At 35.9% G+C, this 17271-nt stretch overlaps 1 protein-coding gene across 2 annotated transcripts in view; it reads left to right on the forward strand.

Moving 5' to 3' along the window:
• The first annotated feature begins 974 nt into the window (after window positions 1-974).
• The window catches only part of LOC124374319 (integrator complex subunit 10-like), a 31712-nt gene continuing 15415 nt past the window's right edge, over window positions 975-17271 (forward strand). The window contains exon 1 of one of the 2 annotated variants that reach the window (XM_046832555.1): window positions 975-1099. The gene's annotated coding sequence lies outside the window, so the exon portion shown is untranslated. Of the gene's footprint in view, window positions 1100-15762; window positions 16074-17271 lie in introns of those variants that run through there. The other variant, XM_046832554.1, reaches the window with a different exon arrangement.

The following is a 17271-nucleotide window of genomic DNA, read 5'->3' on the forward strand; positions in this document are numbered from 1 at the left end:
TATTTCTTTTAGAGTTCTTTTAAAGTTTTGAAATCATTTTGAAATAATTTGCTGGTTTTAATTATCGTATCCCACCGCTGGTCACCACTGTAAGCCCTCCGATATTAGCCAGAGAGGCTCATGGTTAATAAAAGGGATAGCGTTTTGCTGCCACCACCCTAGCTCGTAGGGAAATTTAGAATAGTGGTTGAGGAAGGGTCTTGAAAATAATTACTCACGTTTCTCCTTTGTTTGAGTCCAATCTATATTCAAAATGCACTAAAACACTCGTAGGCGCACCCAAACTACTATATGTGTACCGGTGTGTTCGCATCTCACTCCACCAAAATAGACTTACTTCACACACTCTACATTGCCAATCCCTCCGCCTACCTCCGAGCCCTCAACTCGACTGCCGACCCGTGCTGACGAGTGCTGACCCTTGCATTTCCTCAGCACGGCCAGTCACCTCACATCACGCGGTTAAAGGGACTTGGGTTAGTCCAGTTAATTTACACATTGTGTAATTACTAAAATACCATCTAAAAATTACTATATTAAAATAGTAGTGTGCGTGCGCGCTACAGTAGCTAAGTACAATTGCTCAATTAAAAAAACTTATCTAAATACTGTGAGTTCGGTGCTAGTCTAAATGACTATTTGAGAGATCGTCTTATTTGTGGAATCCGTTCAGAATCTACTAAACAAAGACTTTTGTCAGAAGCTAATTTGACCTTCGACAAGGCTGTTCAACTGACATCGCAGATTGAGATGGCAGAGAAAAGCGCGGCAACGTTGGCGCCAGGCAGCCATGACAACCAGCTCTGTTCGCAGCGTCCATCGGCTAGCAACGTCATCCGCTAGGCGTCACTACAAAGGACGTGAGTCAGCGCCGAGCGGGAGAGACAACGCTTCGCGCCACCACACCAACGCTTCGCGTCACCACGCCACGCCGAGTACCACACACGCACATCAGTCCCAGCAGCACTAGTGTAGTGAAGTGTAACTGTTGTGGCGCCGTAGGTCACTTCAGTAAGCAGTGTAAATATTACGGTTTGCGTTTGCCATAAATGCGGCAAAACAAATCATTTAAAGAAGGTATGCCGATCTCAGGCTAGGGGTAAGTCAGGGCAACAATTATTCTCATTACAACAAATAAAGGTAATTTCAATAAGGGTAAACATCATTTTGTCGAAAGTGTACTAGACAATAATGACGATGAAACAGATGTAGTAGAGTGTATTGGTAATTTGTTTGAATTAGCCAAAGTCTCTAGTAGGATTGATCCCTTGAAAACTAAAGTAACTGTTGAAAATAAAGTAGTATCTTGACACAGGTGCTTCTGTAAGCGTAATCAGTGAATCCTTTTATCACGAGAATCTAAAGTTCCTTAACTTGTTACCTACTGATGTAAAGCTTAGTTCTTACACTAATGTACCCATACTTCCAATAGGTAGGTTAGAAGTAAATGTTAAGTATGAAAGTCAAAATAAAGTCCTGAGTTTATTTGTAATTAAAAATGGTGCACGTCCACTCATGGGAAGAGATTGGATCAAGGAGTTAGGGGTTGTAATTTCTTTCAAGAATAAAGAAGAGTTATTTGTAGCTAAAAATGACGATGATGTAAAATATAATAAACTTAGTAAAGAAGTTAGTTTCAGAGTATCCAGAAGTGTTCTCTAAAGAGTTAGGTCAGTGTAATCGTGATCCTATCAGACTGGTGCTGAAGGAAAATAGTAAACCCAAATATACTAGTCCTAGACCATTGCCTTTCACATTAAAAGCTAAGGTAGAGCAAGAGTTAGAGCGTCTAGTAAACGCTGATGTTTTGATGCCTGTAAGTAGTTCAGAGTATGGATCTCCTATAGTTCCAGTACCAAAGAAAGATGGCAGCATTAGAATTTGTGGCGACTTTCGTTATTTAAATTCTCAGCTAGAGATAGATCGTTATCCAATACCTAGAGTAGAGGATCTTTTCGCAGAAATGCAAAAGGGTGAATTGTTCAGCAAAATCGATTTGAGTCAAGCATATATGCAATTGAGACTAGATGAGTTTTCACAGAAATTATGTACAATTTCAACTCACAAGGGTTTGTTTGCCTATAAAAGACTTCCTTATGGAATAGCTAGTCAGTAGGAATTTTTGAAAAAGTAATAGAGCAAACTTTACAAGGCTTACAAGGTGTGAAGTGTTTTTTGGACGAATATCATCATTTCCGGTCCAAATGATGAGACTCATTTTAGTAGACTAAGAGAAGTTTGTGAACGACTTCGAAGGGTCGGTTTTACAGTAAAACAAGACAAGTGTAAATTAATTTGCTTCTAAAATAGAGTTCCTCGGATTTACAATTGACAAAACCGGACTACACACCTCGGAAGCCAAAATAAAAGCTATTGTAGAGGCTCCAGAACCTAAGAATGTAACAGAAGTAAAATCCTTTGTAGGATTAGTCAACTACTATGGCAAGTTTGTACCAAATATATCAACAGTTCTAAGACCATTGTACAATCTGTTAAGAAAAGATGTAGAGTTTTCCTTTGATAAAGAATGTGTAAAATCCTTTAAGCAAATCAAAGAGCTATTGTGTACAGCTCCAGTGTTAGCACACTATGATCCGCAAGCTCCAGTAATACTAACAACCGATGCTAGTGCATACGGTATAGGTGCTGTATTAAGTATTGTAGATAGCAATGGACAGGAAAGACCGGTAAGCTATGCTTCACGTACGTTAAATCAAGCAGAAAGTAACTACTCTCAGACTGACAAAGAGGCATTGTCATGCGTCTTTGGTGTCAAACGTGTTCACCAGTATTTGTATGGACGACACTTTCCGTTAAGAAGTGATCATAAACCATTAGTCAGTATTTTTGGACCTAAAAAGGGTTTGCCAGTGTTCGCAGCAAGTAGACTTCAACGTTACTCTTTGTACCTCAGTGGTTATGACTTTGACATAAAATATGTTAAATCAGATGACAACAGCGCAGATGCTCTGAGTAGATTACCATTGAAAGTGTCAAAATCTGAAGACAGTTCTGAATTGCTAGGGTTAGAGACCTATTTACATTTTGTAAAAGAGAGTTCTTTGCCAGTATCGTGTGAACAAGTAAAACTTGAAAACCCAGAAAGACCCAATACTAAGAAAAGTGTTAGGCTATGCTATGTATGGACGGCCAAGCCATATTCCTAAAGACAATATAGAATTGTACCCGTTCTTTGTAAGGAGAGAGGAAATAGCTGTTGAGCAGAGTATCTTGATGTGGGGTTACAAAGTAATAATTCCAAATAGTTTACGTAACTATGTTTTAAACGAGCTCCATGCTTCTCATCTCGGTATAACAAAAATGAAAGCAGTAGGTAGAGCTTATCTGTGGTATCCAAATCTGGATAAAGATATTGAAAATCTTGCTAACAGTTGTTCATCCTGTCTTCTTGAAAGACCGAATCCAAGTAAAAGTGAGTTACACCATTGGCACTATCCTAGTAAACCATTCGAGAGAATACACGCAGATCATTTCTATTATAAGAATAAATTGTATTTAATTGTCATAGATGCGTGCACAAAATGGTTGGAAGTTTTTGAGACAAGTTAAACTTCCGCTAGTCAGACTATTAGTCATTTTCGTGAGTTGTTTTCAAGGTTCGGAATACCAGTCACTTTGCATAGTGACAACGGTCCACCGTACAGTTCAATTGAATTTAATAATTTCCTCAAACACAATGGTATCAAACATACAACTAGTGCCCCGTTTTACCCTAGAAGCAACGGCCAAGCAGAAAACTCAGTGGCTTTAGGGTACGGTCCAAGATGCACGCTGATAAAAGGCAGGTAGACAGAGTCAGATTTCTCGGCGCCGACTGTCTGACTCTGACGGTAGGCTGATGTGGCCATTATGTAAGCAGGTTGTCGGCGCAGAAAGAGCTGCCACCAAAAAGATATCAGTGTACCAATGGAACTTACAAGTGAACTGGCTGCAGCTTTATTGCAGCCAAGTTAAAAACCTATAAGAAGTGAAATAACATCCAATTAATAAATTAAGATCTGTTTACGGGGAGTACAAACACCTATTTCCGCAATTACTTGCCGACGAAAACCCATTTTTTTTAATATTTCAGAATAATCCCGGATAACTTTTATTTTATTTTGTCCAAAAATTGAACACAGGCTGACTAAGAACTGGGCGAATTACCACACAACCCCCTATTCAAGCGGAAGAGAGACTAGTTGTCAACATTAAGGTACGTAAACACAATTTTTATAATTTATAGAGAAAGTATAGTGATCGCACAAATTCGATGTTGGTTTTTTTGACGGACCTTTACGTTTTGGGGTCCTCTGAACCCAAAAAAGTGTTTTACAAAATGTCTTTTACAAACATACGTTGTTTACTAACATTGAAACTGACTTGAAAAGATCAGCTGATTTACTAACAAACTTCTAATATATTCTAGTAATTGAAGCAACCCTTATGTGGTCACCAGCAAATGAAACTACCTATATCGACCATGGCCTATAAAACACGTTTTAGAAACATTGTGAGAAAATTATGTGCCAGTTCTTGGTACCGTTTATTATAATCCGTGATCCTCTTTAAATACAATACCTTAATATCTTTAAATCTTCCGCCAACAGGCATCAACGATGTTCCTATTGGAATGTTTTTTTAAGGCGCTTATCCCATATCGGAGGATTAAGTTGCACTTTTGATACTAAATTGTCGATATCCATCGTAAAAAAAACAAACAACACTCAATACACACACGAAAAATCACTTTCCGACTAGCAGGTCGTCTGAAAACCAGAATGAACAAATCATTCCGGTAAAAATCGGAGTCAGACTACCAGTGCGCAGAAAGTCAGCGCGCAGGTGCAGTGTGGCCACTCCTGCTTAAACAACGTGGAATTAATTTTACGCACGCCGGACTCGGCGCTGATCGGCGCCGATCGCCTGACTCAGAAAACCAGCGTGCATCTTGGACGTACCCTTATGCCAAGTCTAAACTGAAATGTGCTTTCAGAGAAAATGTAAATATTCAAGTAGCTTTAAGTAGGATATTATTTGACTATAGAAATTCAATTCATATGACTACAAATGAATCACCAGCAATGTTAATGTTTGGTAGACCACTTAGAACCCGATTAGACATTTTAAGACCTAATTTATCTAAGGTTGTTGAAGAAAAACAAGGTAAACAAAAGTTCTATGCTAGAGGTAGTAAAACACGTATTTTACCAATTAACAAAACTGTGTTAGTAAGAGATTACAGTAGATCTCAAGAGCGATGGGTAGAAGGATGTGTAGTAAAACAACTAGGTGCAAACAATGTATTTAGTGAGGTTAGCGTCTGGTATTGTTTACAAGCGTCATGTTGACCAGCTGATAGCAGTCGACACTGCTCCAGTGACAGATCAAACAGCTGAGGTAATAACAGCTGAGAGCCAGCAGACAGCGCGCTCTGACTGTGCCGACGACAATCCAGGCACAGCTGATGCGCCGCGGCATTCTATTTCTGTCCGCCCCAGTACAGCTATGTCACCCCACGCTTCTCATACTCACACTACCTACACCAGTCCTATTACTCAACGTTCACCACTTGCTCGTTCCACTCCTGTTCGCAGGTATCCTCAACGAGAGCGAAAGCCAATTACAAGGCTAGATTTGTAATAGTAGTTTAACAAGTGTATTACGGATAATGAATTTATAATGTGTTTTATTCCAATATTTTATTATTATAATTATTCCAATAGTTGATATAACAATATTCTTCTCATTTTGTATTAAAAAAGAAGGGTATTACAGGTTATGTGCTTAAGAATTTATGTTCAATTTATGTAATTGTTTTTTAATGTAACAAAATTGTGTGTCTAATTAAGAAGGGAGGGATGTGATATCTGTGGTATATTATATAGTGCAGGACTATATCGATTCTTACAGTGTATGTAATATGTTGGCAATAGATATCGTATGAATAAATCCTATTGGCCAAGGGATGACGCTCCCCCCTCCTTGTCCTACCCCCCCACCTCTAAATACCTCAGTCTCAGTCATCAACCGTAACCTCGATGCTCCGGTCCAGTGTGTTATTCCCGCGGCCGTTATTGTATACTAAAAGTAGTTTCATTCACCCAGTTCCCGTTAAGTAGTACAAGATAGTACATATCGGAGCATGTTTTATTTTACTATAACCACGACTCAACTGAATAAATCAGTAAATATTCCAGTTCTTGCCTCTTGGATTTACAAGAATACCGAAGGATGGACTGTAATGGAAAGTCTTATGTTCTTTGAAAAGACGCCCCTCTCGCCCGACTGCCAATCAGACGCACGCGCAGATCCCTTGGACATCTGTATCTCAAGCAGTACTTATTTATCGATTATTCCTGTCCAGTGTCTACGTTACAAATGAGATGGCATAGTTCACTGCACCTGTTGGTGATTTTCGTTTTATGAAACCAATTGGCTTGAGATGAAAACACCATTATTCAGTAAAAAAAGACAGCAGCAATTCTCAGAAACATTATTTTGTGTATTTTTTAAGAATATAGAATTTCTCTTTATTTCTTGTTGTACAGAGGGTGCACTAAGGCGTGCTTTAGTGAATTTGGGAATCCGTCTTATTCTCTCACGGAAGGCTCTCTAACTTCAGTTATAAATATATAAATTGAACAGAATGTTTGAATGAACAAGAACCACTGAACCAGGCTTAACCAGGTGATCTGAATCAGATTGCTAAACTATGTCTGTGAAGTTTCAAAAACTGTGCAAGGACTCTTTAAAAGTTGAAGCTGAATTTGTAACAGTCCTATTACATGATCAACCACTGTTCTAAGAGCAAAAAGAATAAAAAATTGGCGGATGCATAAAAAAAATCAGTGTTGTCATCGTACAATTGAAAATTAATTGTACTATTACTGCATTTACTGCTGAATTATGTATTTTTATTTTTTTATTTTATTTACCAACGGCATACACCATTTTACACTATTACAAAAAAAAATAATAAAGATGGCCAACAAGTGTAATAAGATTAAAAATAAATATTAATAATTAAATTATGTGAGACAACTATTATATAATAATGGAGTTCATGCTAAGAAAGCAAGCAACAACTACTATACTATGCAAGCGAAAACAAGAATTTAAATGTAACATCATTAGAAAAATAACTTTAGAAAAAAAAATAACAATAAGTTAACAGTATAAAAATAAGCAGAGAAAACAAGCAAATAACTGTAATAAAATATGTAAATATTAACAGAAAAATAAATAAATATATATATATATATATATATATATATATATATATATATAAAATAACAATGTAACGATATAACAATAGACAAAGATAACAAGGAATAAATATGTATGACAATAACAACGTAAACTAAATGACAAGCTAACAACAAACTAAATTATAAACGTAGCACATTGGAGGATGAGGCAACACTGATCAGACTTTCATCAGCAGCAGCACGCCGAACCGCACCCAGGGCTGCAACAAAGAGGTCGACTGAAGAGCCAATGTCGTTCCCGAAACGCATGAGTCTAGGTATGGGACTAAATCGAAGATAGTTGGTCCCAGCATGGTCAGGCTCGAAGAGGCGCTGATGTCTGGTGGATCTGGCAGAAACGCGGAAGTTGATTGACTCCAGTAAGAAGGGGCTGCTGACTTGGTTATTGAGGAGCTTGGAAAGGAAGATACAATCAGCGACCCTCCTCCTGCGCTCAAGACTCAGAAGACCATAAGCAGCTGACACCTCATTGACTGGAACTTCACGAAAGTCAAATCCCGCACGACATCCCACTAACCTGACGAAACGTCTTTGCACTGACTGGAGATGATGAATCTGGCAGAGCTGATATGGAGACCAAACTACAGAGGCATACTCAAGTACATCATAATTACGGCCCAGAAAGCTGATACACATGACGAAGATGATCACTGTGTTTTCTTTTTTATATTGTTATGCTTTAATTATAAAGCTACTACTATTCTGAAGAGCCAAGATGATTAAACTAATAATTCTCTAAAAGAAAGTCTCAGCCTGAAAAAAGAAAATAAACTTGGAGCTCAGTTGCGTACATATTATTTACTTTTATTATTTTCTAAGTTTTTAAGGGTGGGGATGGGTTGGAGGTGTGCAACTATCGTCCAATATCCCTCCTACCAATTTTTTCCAAATTTATCGAAAGAGCAGTTTGTGACCAACTGACTGCCTACCTAGAAGATAATAATCTCTTGGTTGGCAGGCAGTATGGTTTTAGAAAAAACAAATCGACAAAATTGGCACTCATTGATTTCATAAACGAATGTATCGATGCAGTTGATGCGGGGGAGATCGTTCATGGTTGCTATGCCGATCTCTCGAAGGCTTTCGACTGTGTTGATGCAGACACACTCATCCAAAAATTGAATTCCTTGGGCATCCAAAATCCAGAGTTGGGTTGGTTCTCCTCATACCTGAGAAACCGATTCCAGGTGGTAGAGATCCAACACGAGTCAAAATTCAACAAAATTCAAAATTATCGCTCAAACCCTGAACTGATCCAGTGTGGGGTACCTCAGGGATCAATTCTAGGACCATTGCTTTTTTTGATTTATATAAACGACATCGCAGATGTCGTTCCTGAAAAAAATCTTTTCATTTTTGCAGACGATACCACTCTTATCACCAAACAAAGAAGTAGGGAGGCTCTCGAAATTGACTCTTTCACCAAAATCAACAATCTTGCACAATTCTTTTCCCAAAATTTTCTCAAACTCAACCCAGAAAAAAACAAAATGAATGGTCATTCAGACCCAGCAAAGAAAATCCAAAACTGAGCTTTCAGGAGCCCCTGTCATTTGCATTGGTGATGTTGAGTTGGAAACGACCTCAACAGCAAAACTGTTGGGGGTGATGTTGGACGAGGGTTTGTGTTGGACTGAGCAGTTGGTGGCATTAGAAAGCAAGCTCTCAAAAGGAATCTTTGTCATTCGAAGCCTCAGTGCTTTCAAAAATCTGAAACTCATGAAAAATGTCTACCACTGCTTGGTCGAATCGCACATCTCCTACTCAATCGCCCTGTGGGGAGCAAAGGAGTCAGCCTTGAGCAAAATTTTCATTGTTCAAAAAAAGGCAATCAGAGCAATGCTGAGACTGCCCCCTCAAGCCCATTGCAAGCAACACTTTCAAAGGCTGGAAAATCTGTACTATACCTAGTCTTTACATTTATGAAATGGCAAACTACATTAAGTTCAACCATCTTGAATTTGTTAATAACGCCCATAGGTACAATACTAGAAACAAACATTTGTATTCTGAGCAGCATAACCTAAAAATGTTTGAAACAAAACCACTCTACTCAGGTCTTAAAAATTTATCAAAAACTACCACTTTCCATTAGAAACATAATTCCTGTAAACAAATTCAAGAGTGAACTCAAAGATTTTTTAATAAAAAAAAGTTATTACTCATTGTCAGAGTTTTTAACAGAAAGTTAACACCCCCCCCGTGACCCTTTCCTAGGGCACTAATGACTCGTCCAACGCCGTTACCAGGCCAACTGGACATTTAAAAAAAAAAAAAAAAAAAAAAAAAAGTGAGCATGAGCACAACAATGCCCAAACCTCTGTGTCGGTTTAGCTGTTATACCATATGCTAAAATTGAAAAATGCGGCAGACTAGTGTTTGTTTGGCCATTCGTACGTGAACTTTGGTACATAAAGGTGTTCTTCATCTGTGGTTGTCAAGTTCCCTTCGTTAAGTGTATTTGAATTCCTTTCAACCTGTTGTATTGGGTAACTAATAGTATGTAAATCTCTTTCCATCCTCTGTTTATTCCTAACATTACAATTTAATTTACATTTCAGTTTTACAATTTCACAATAGCCAATAATCACTAACCTATACATACACGATCTTTACACAAACCTGTCCCGGCCGGACCCCGACATGTCGGAAGGTCTGGCCATGGTAACCCTCGAGGAGGAGGAAACTCAAAAAGCGGTTCAATCTATTATTATAGACCATGATTATTTAAATAAAACTGCTAAAGATAATAATGAAGGTAAAAGAAAAAGAGACAATGGACCCATGTAGCCCCACTGACCAGATAGAAAATACTCCAGAATTAAAAAAAAATATTTACCAAAAGGTATTACAAGTTATGACAATCAGGGACCCTATGAAATCATCATTCAAGACAAAGATAAACGTAAGTTAAACCCTTTCTCTGTTGGTAAGATAATTAAAAACCATTGCTCAGACATTCATCATATTGAACGTTCTGGCAAAAATTTGTCTGTTAAATGCAAAAACCTATGAAGCAGCCAATAATTTGGTTGACTCACAATATTTAACACAATATAATGTCCTTCGTACCCTCTATTAGAATTTACTCTGTAGAGTAATATATGTTGAAAAAAAGAAATTTCTGATGAAGAAATCTTAAACGAAACGGAAAAAGTGAGAGTAAAATCTTATTTGCCCAATAGAATTAAAGACGAGTAAATAATGACCTAGTTCCAACTTCTTTTGTAAAAGTCACTTTGACTCAGACATACTACCACAGTATGTTAAACTAAATTATGTACGTATGAAGGTAGACACATTCAGAATACCTGTAAAACAATGTTTTCGTTGTTTTGCTTATGGACATGTTGCAAGCACACCATGTACCAATAAATAGAATATGTAGAAACTGCGGGGAGGACTTTCATTCAGAGGAATGCCAGGCCCCCTTAAAATGTATTCACTGCCTAGGTACTCATAGTAGTAACTCTAAATTTTGTCCTGAATTTACTCGTCAAAGAAATATTAAGGATAGAATGAAGCTCAATGAGGGATAAGACCTACCACACAGCTAGTCAATACTTCCCTATAACATATAAAAAAAATTAAAAATCATGTTATAAGGCCTATAGCTCTTACGCTGCTGCCTACTAAAATACACAAATATCAGTAAATTATCCTGAACTACCAGCACATAAATTAAATTACCACCCAGTAGTCACACACAACATGTTTTCTCCCCTAACTGAAGAGTATATATCGGAAACAACACAGCCAATGCAGTGAGAGTAACTTTAACCTTAAAAAAACCTAGATCTACAGTTGGGCTAAGTAGGAATGCTTCCCATAGACTAAGTCACAGTAATAATCATTATAAGACCACTGACAGAAATACAAACCGTAATAATACCAGTAAACTTACTGTAACTGGCAAACAGAACTCACTTACGATTATAACCAAAATACACAAAAACCTGAGTCTACATCACAAGATAGGGAACATTTACGTTCCCTAATTAACAAAAAAATAGATGACATAAAATTCAAATTACTATCTACACCTATTAACTTTTAATAATAAAAAAATAATAGAAGATTTCTTAGCTCCTTTTAAGGTTACGGACAGTAAATCCCCAAGACTAGGGGCAATGGGCCCCACTGACAGGACACTAAAACAGAACCAAAATAAAGGTACTGCCTGGCAATACTTCAGCAGTAACAACTTCAAAACATGTTAAATGAATTGAAAATAATTCAGTGGAATGCAAGATCACTAAAACCCAAGTGGTCAGAATTTATATATAAATATTACTAAAAATAAAATTCAAATAGGTTTAATCTCAAGAAACTCTTGGTTAACAGAATATGATAACATCAAAAGATACAATTATAATATAGAAAAAGTTGATAGGATTGATGGATATGGAGGTGTAGCTATGATAATACACAAATCAGTAACTTACACAAAAACACTAAGTTACAACGACAATGTAACACAATTAATTGGTATTGAAATAAACAATTATAATAAACCTGTTCATATATACAATATAATTGTAAATAATAAACATAAAAATAATAAAGAGAAGATTTTGGGAACAATATATGTTTAATAAAGACTCATGGATACTCAATTTTCTGCGGGGATCTAAATGCTCACCATCCTTACTGGGAGCCAGATCACCCAATCCAAGAGGGAGTGATATTTTTACGGAATATAACAAAATCCCTTCTAATTTTACTTAATGATTACAGACACACTACAATACCTACTCTAGGATCAAAACACATCTACCTAGATTTATCATTTGTGTCACCCAATATGCACTCAAAGCTAGAAAATTGGGAGATAAATGCAAGATACTATGGTAGTGACCATTTTTCCTATAGTTATAAGTTTTAACATGACTAACTTTAACATGTAAATATAACCTAGATTGGAAAAATATTAGGCATAACAAATTTAATTAATTTAAGAAAGCAAATTGGCTTGTTTTTTCTAAGACAGTAGAAAATAAAAGTTAATGAATAATTAAAACTTTCAACATCCTTTAATAAAATGGATGAGCTATATAATATAATTACAGAGGCCTGTGAGACATCCATACCTAAAATTAAAATGCCAATAAACAAATAGTAGAGGGTTTCTCCTAAACCCTGGGTGGACAGATAATTGTTCCAGGGCTATTGCTCAAAGGAGACTGGCATTTACAAGATTTAGAAAACAAATGACGGCAGTAAACTACGTACATTTCAGATAGCTCAGTTAAAAGCCAGAGAGGAAATTCAGTTGGCCAAAAGATTGAGTTGGGAAAAAAACGTGTCAGGATATAGGGGAGAAAAAGGACAAGCTCATTTTGCCTGGAAAATTGTAGGCAAGTTAAAAGGTAAACAAATGTCATAACAGTAATGACACTTTTATAAATAACAATGAAAAATTATGTGAAGGTTTTATGAAACACATAGTCCCAGACTATGTGCCCCATGTCAATGAATTGCAATATATGACAGGAAATTTGTACAGACCTTCTGATGATTCACTAGAACAAGACTTTTCTTTTCAAGAATTACTGATAGCTATCAAAAATAAAAATAAAGACACTTCTCCAGGTCTTGACGGTATATCGTACAGAATTATTAAAAAACCTGCCAGAAAATGCCCTTAAAATGCTCCTTGCAATATTTAATGAAATATGGAATGGACATATAGACATACCCACAACATGGAAGCATTTCAGGATTATTGCTTTGCTTAAACCTAATAAAAAATAAGAACTCAGAAGAATCATACAGACCAATTTCGTTAATATCTTGTTTAGCTAAGCTTATGAATTCACTAATTAAAAATAGGTTAGAATGGTTTGGCCGAAAAACTCAATTTGGTCTCTGAGACTCAATATGGTTTCAGAAAAATGAAGGGTTGTAGTGATTACCTATTACATTTTGTAACCGACACACTCTAACAGCCTTATCATTTAACGAAACAACTGTTGCTGCAGCATTAGATATTTCTAGTGCATATGATAATGTTTTTATACCGGCATTGATAGATAGATTATCTAGCCTAGGTATTCCATCTAAGTTCTTAATATACTGCCACAACTGGCTGATAAATAGAAAATTAAGTTTTATTAATCCTAAGTATACTTTCACTAGGGTAGTTAACAGAGGCTTGCCACAGGGCTGTGTTCTCAGTCCCTTGTTATTCTCCCTTTATACATCACATATAAAATATGCTTTACCACCTCAAGTCAAATCTGTGCAATATGCAGATGATATACTGCTATATTCCGCACATAAAAAATTATGACATGGTTCAAAAATCATATGCAACTAGCTATTAATGGGCTGGTTGAATATTTCGAGATCCTACACATGGACTTCAATGCAAAAAAATGTAATATACTAGTTGTAATCTTAGAAAAAAAAAATAATGACCCTAATCTACAGTACTTTATAAAAGATCAGTGTTTACCTGTAGTAGACACAATTAAAAGTGTTAGGCATATACATCGACAATAAGCTAACTTTTAAGACTCATATCAATAGTATTCTTCAACAATGCTGGAAAGACTTGAATATCCTTAAATCTGTCAGTTGCAGAACTCAGGAGCTCACCCTGAATTTATATTACAGATTTATAAGAGTGTGGATAAGAAGTAAGCTAGATTATGGATGTTTCCTCTACGGACATAGCACTAAAACTGAGTTGAATAAGATTGATAATTTACAAAATCAGGCACTGAGAATTGCCCTTGGGGCTTTTAAATCTTCCCCTATTGTAACATTACATGCAGAACATCTGTAATGCCTTTAAACTTAAGGCGACAGCTACTAGCCGATAGGGTAGTTTACAAAATAGTTTTCGCAAAATAATCACCCTGCTTATACAAGTTTAATGTATCTTAGCTCAATATATACTGGACATGCAATATTGGGCAAACAAAGGGTCCCTTTATTTCTACAATCCTTGAATATTATTAGTCAGATTAAATATAAACATAATTACTGATGTAGTATTTAAGAATATTTGGGATTTTGATGAACCCCTCTTCTTAATAAATAGAAAAGGTAAACCTACCAGTAATGCATTTATACTAGACAACAAAATTATCAAGAACCAACAAAATGAAAATGTTACAAAACAAATAGTAAGAGACAAACTAAACATAACCTTCAAAGATTACATTCGTGTTTACACAGATGGATCCAAATCTGTAGAAGGGTTGGCTCTGCCTTCTGGATACCACAACTTAATATCTCAGCCAAATATACTTTAAATAAGTACTCTTCAAGTTATACTGCGGAGTTAGTAGCAATTTTGAAAAGTATTCAACACATAAGATAATCTAAATAACAACGATTTTATAATCTTAACTGATTCTCAAGCTGCAGTAATAGCCATAGAAAAAAGCATGGAGGGGTCGAATAATGATAATCAAAGTATTATTATAACAAAAATAGTTTTTATTGAAAATATTAGTGACAAAGAAAAAAATATACATTATACAGTGGATACCGGGTCACATAGGTAATCGCTGGAAACGAAAAAGTTGGACAGTTTAGCTAAGGAAGCAATAACAGATGGCATCAGACTTGTAGAATTTAACATACCATTTGACGATTTTTAAGGCGTATCAAAAAATACTATACCATGCTAAATTAATGAATACTTTTTAGGTTCAAATAAAGTCAAAATGTACAAACAAATTGTAGATTCAGTCCCAAAACAAAGTTGGTTCAAAAATGTCAAGTTTAAAAGATGGGAGATAGTTAACCTACTTAGATTAAGAGTTGGACATGCTAATACAAATAGTAGTCTTTTTACTATAGGTAAGTATTTTACTCCGTTATGCTTAAGAATGTACTTTGGGTAATAACGAAACTTTAGAGCATATATTTTTCAGATGCCCGGCAAATGACCAATGCTAGAAGCACAAATTTCAAATTAATTAGTAAACAATTTGGGTTAAATAATGTGAACTTATGTAGGTATTACAAACCAATGATAGTCAATTTCAAAGAACTAAATAGTTTTCTAGTTGCAATTAAACGAAGGATATAACTAAACTGAATTATACACAACAGGAATCAACATACTACATACATGTAACCTTGGGAACAATTAGGTACTTCAACAACCGAGGCCCTTCCTTTCGGGGATAGGAATGCCTGATGGGCCCCTGGCGAGAAGCTCTCCTAACACCCCACCATTTCCTATCTTCCCACCTATTATTCCTTAGATTCCCAAACTCCCATCTTTTGAGTGAGACTAACGAAACACTACAGTACACTACTGAAAACATACATGTATTACCAAACATTCAATGTATTTATTAATATCTCGATTATCATGTGTATACATAATTAATACTAGCGCTGAATTAACATGACTACATCGAAACCATAGATTCTAGTCATGAGGCATCATGAGGCCCATACGCAGCCTATTAGCCATAACAAAGAACAAAAAGATAAAAAAAAAAAAAAAAAAGTGTTTGTTTGCTGACTGAAGTTATATCGGCCGAAACTTTGTTTTTATATTTAATAACCTATCTTGAGCAGCAATTATAATAATAATACATTGATTGTTCGTTACTATAATAAACATGATTATTTTTTTAACTTCAATTGCTTCAGCCTAATTTGTTTATTCGTGTAATTTGAAGACATTGGATATTGAACATTGTGGTTGTAGGGTTGTGGTTAATTTCAAAGATAAAGTGTTATGTACTAATAATTAGGTTTTCAGTTATACAATTAGCTCAGTTAACACCACTTTCAGCGCTGTTTAACTTAATTGCCTGCAGTGCACTATAGGTAAGAGGCTCTAGTGTCAACTTTGTTAATGATTAGGCCTAGACTGGTTCCTTATTTTTAAGACATTTTCATTATGGATTTTCCTCTTCTACAATTTACCTTTCAATATATTATAGTAGAAGGATAATTGAAATTGATACAGCAGGCCTAATCATAAACATAATTACTAGTAGGGTATTTTCACTTCACAAATTCAGTAAGTTAAGCTTACTTTCTTGAGTTTAGTGGTGTAAAAATTGCCACTGGACTTTACCAAAGAGTTCTGTCCTATTTCCTCTACCTCATTTCATAACCACTCCTCACTAATCACCGAAGCAAGAAGAGAGTTTTTTAAACAGACATTGAAACCTAATCTATAAACTTAAAAATCTAAACTGTACGCCAAATAAAGTAATATATGGGCTTTTAGTATCAATTTACAATAACGTGACCATGGAAAGGTATGTTCATTTTTTTTCCTGAAAACAATAGTTAAGAAAAAATTCGTCGGCAATGAAAATCAAAGGAGTTACGATTTTTTGAAATCCTCTGAAAACTGCTCCTTAACGCAATAATGCCCGAAAGGCATCAATATAACACAATAATATACTTTCCCCCAGTTTATATGCACCTGTGATAATAATACTTGGCTATAAATGCCCAACCCATGAAAAAAAGTCCATTTTCCATGGTCACGCTATTGTAAATAAATACCGGGCTTTTTACCATTACATAACTAAATATGGTAAATCTTAAGCTCAGCGACTACCGCTCCGATCGCCGTAATTTTTTGCATTCTAACACAGGTTAACGTAATTTCACCGAAAAAAATAGTCCCGATTATCGCCGTAGCCGTTTACTCCCCCCCCCCCCAAAAAAAAATTTTTGGAAAAGATAAAATTAAAAAAACCTGACTGACAGTGCATTTATTCGTTTTTTTCGGTGTTATTAGTTCGTTAGGGCACGTAATTTCACCAAAAAAGTAGTTCCGATTATCGCCGTAGCCGTTTACTCCCCCCCTCAAAAAAAATTTTGGAAAAAATAAAATTTGAGAAACCTGACTGACATTGCATTTATTCGTTTTTTTTGTCTTATTAGTTCGTAGGGCAGTAGTCCAGGTACTACTTCTAGTATAAACTCGTCTTATCAGTGATAAACGCGCGCCCCTTAGACTACCTTTTGCCTGTAATGAAACCTGCGTTAGTTCTGTCTGAGTTTT

Source organism: Homalodisca vitripennis, unplaced genomic scaffold (assembly GCF_021130785.1).
Source record: "Homalodisca vitripennis isolate AUS2020 unplaced genomic scaffold, UT_GWSS_2.1 ScUCBcl_7837;HRSCAF=15676, whole genome shotgun sequence".
Taxonomy (NCBI): Eukaryota; Metazoa; Arthropoda; class Insecta; order Hemiptera; family Cicadellidae; genus Homalodisca; species Homalodisca vitripennis.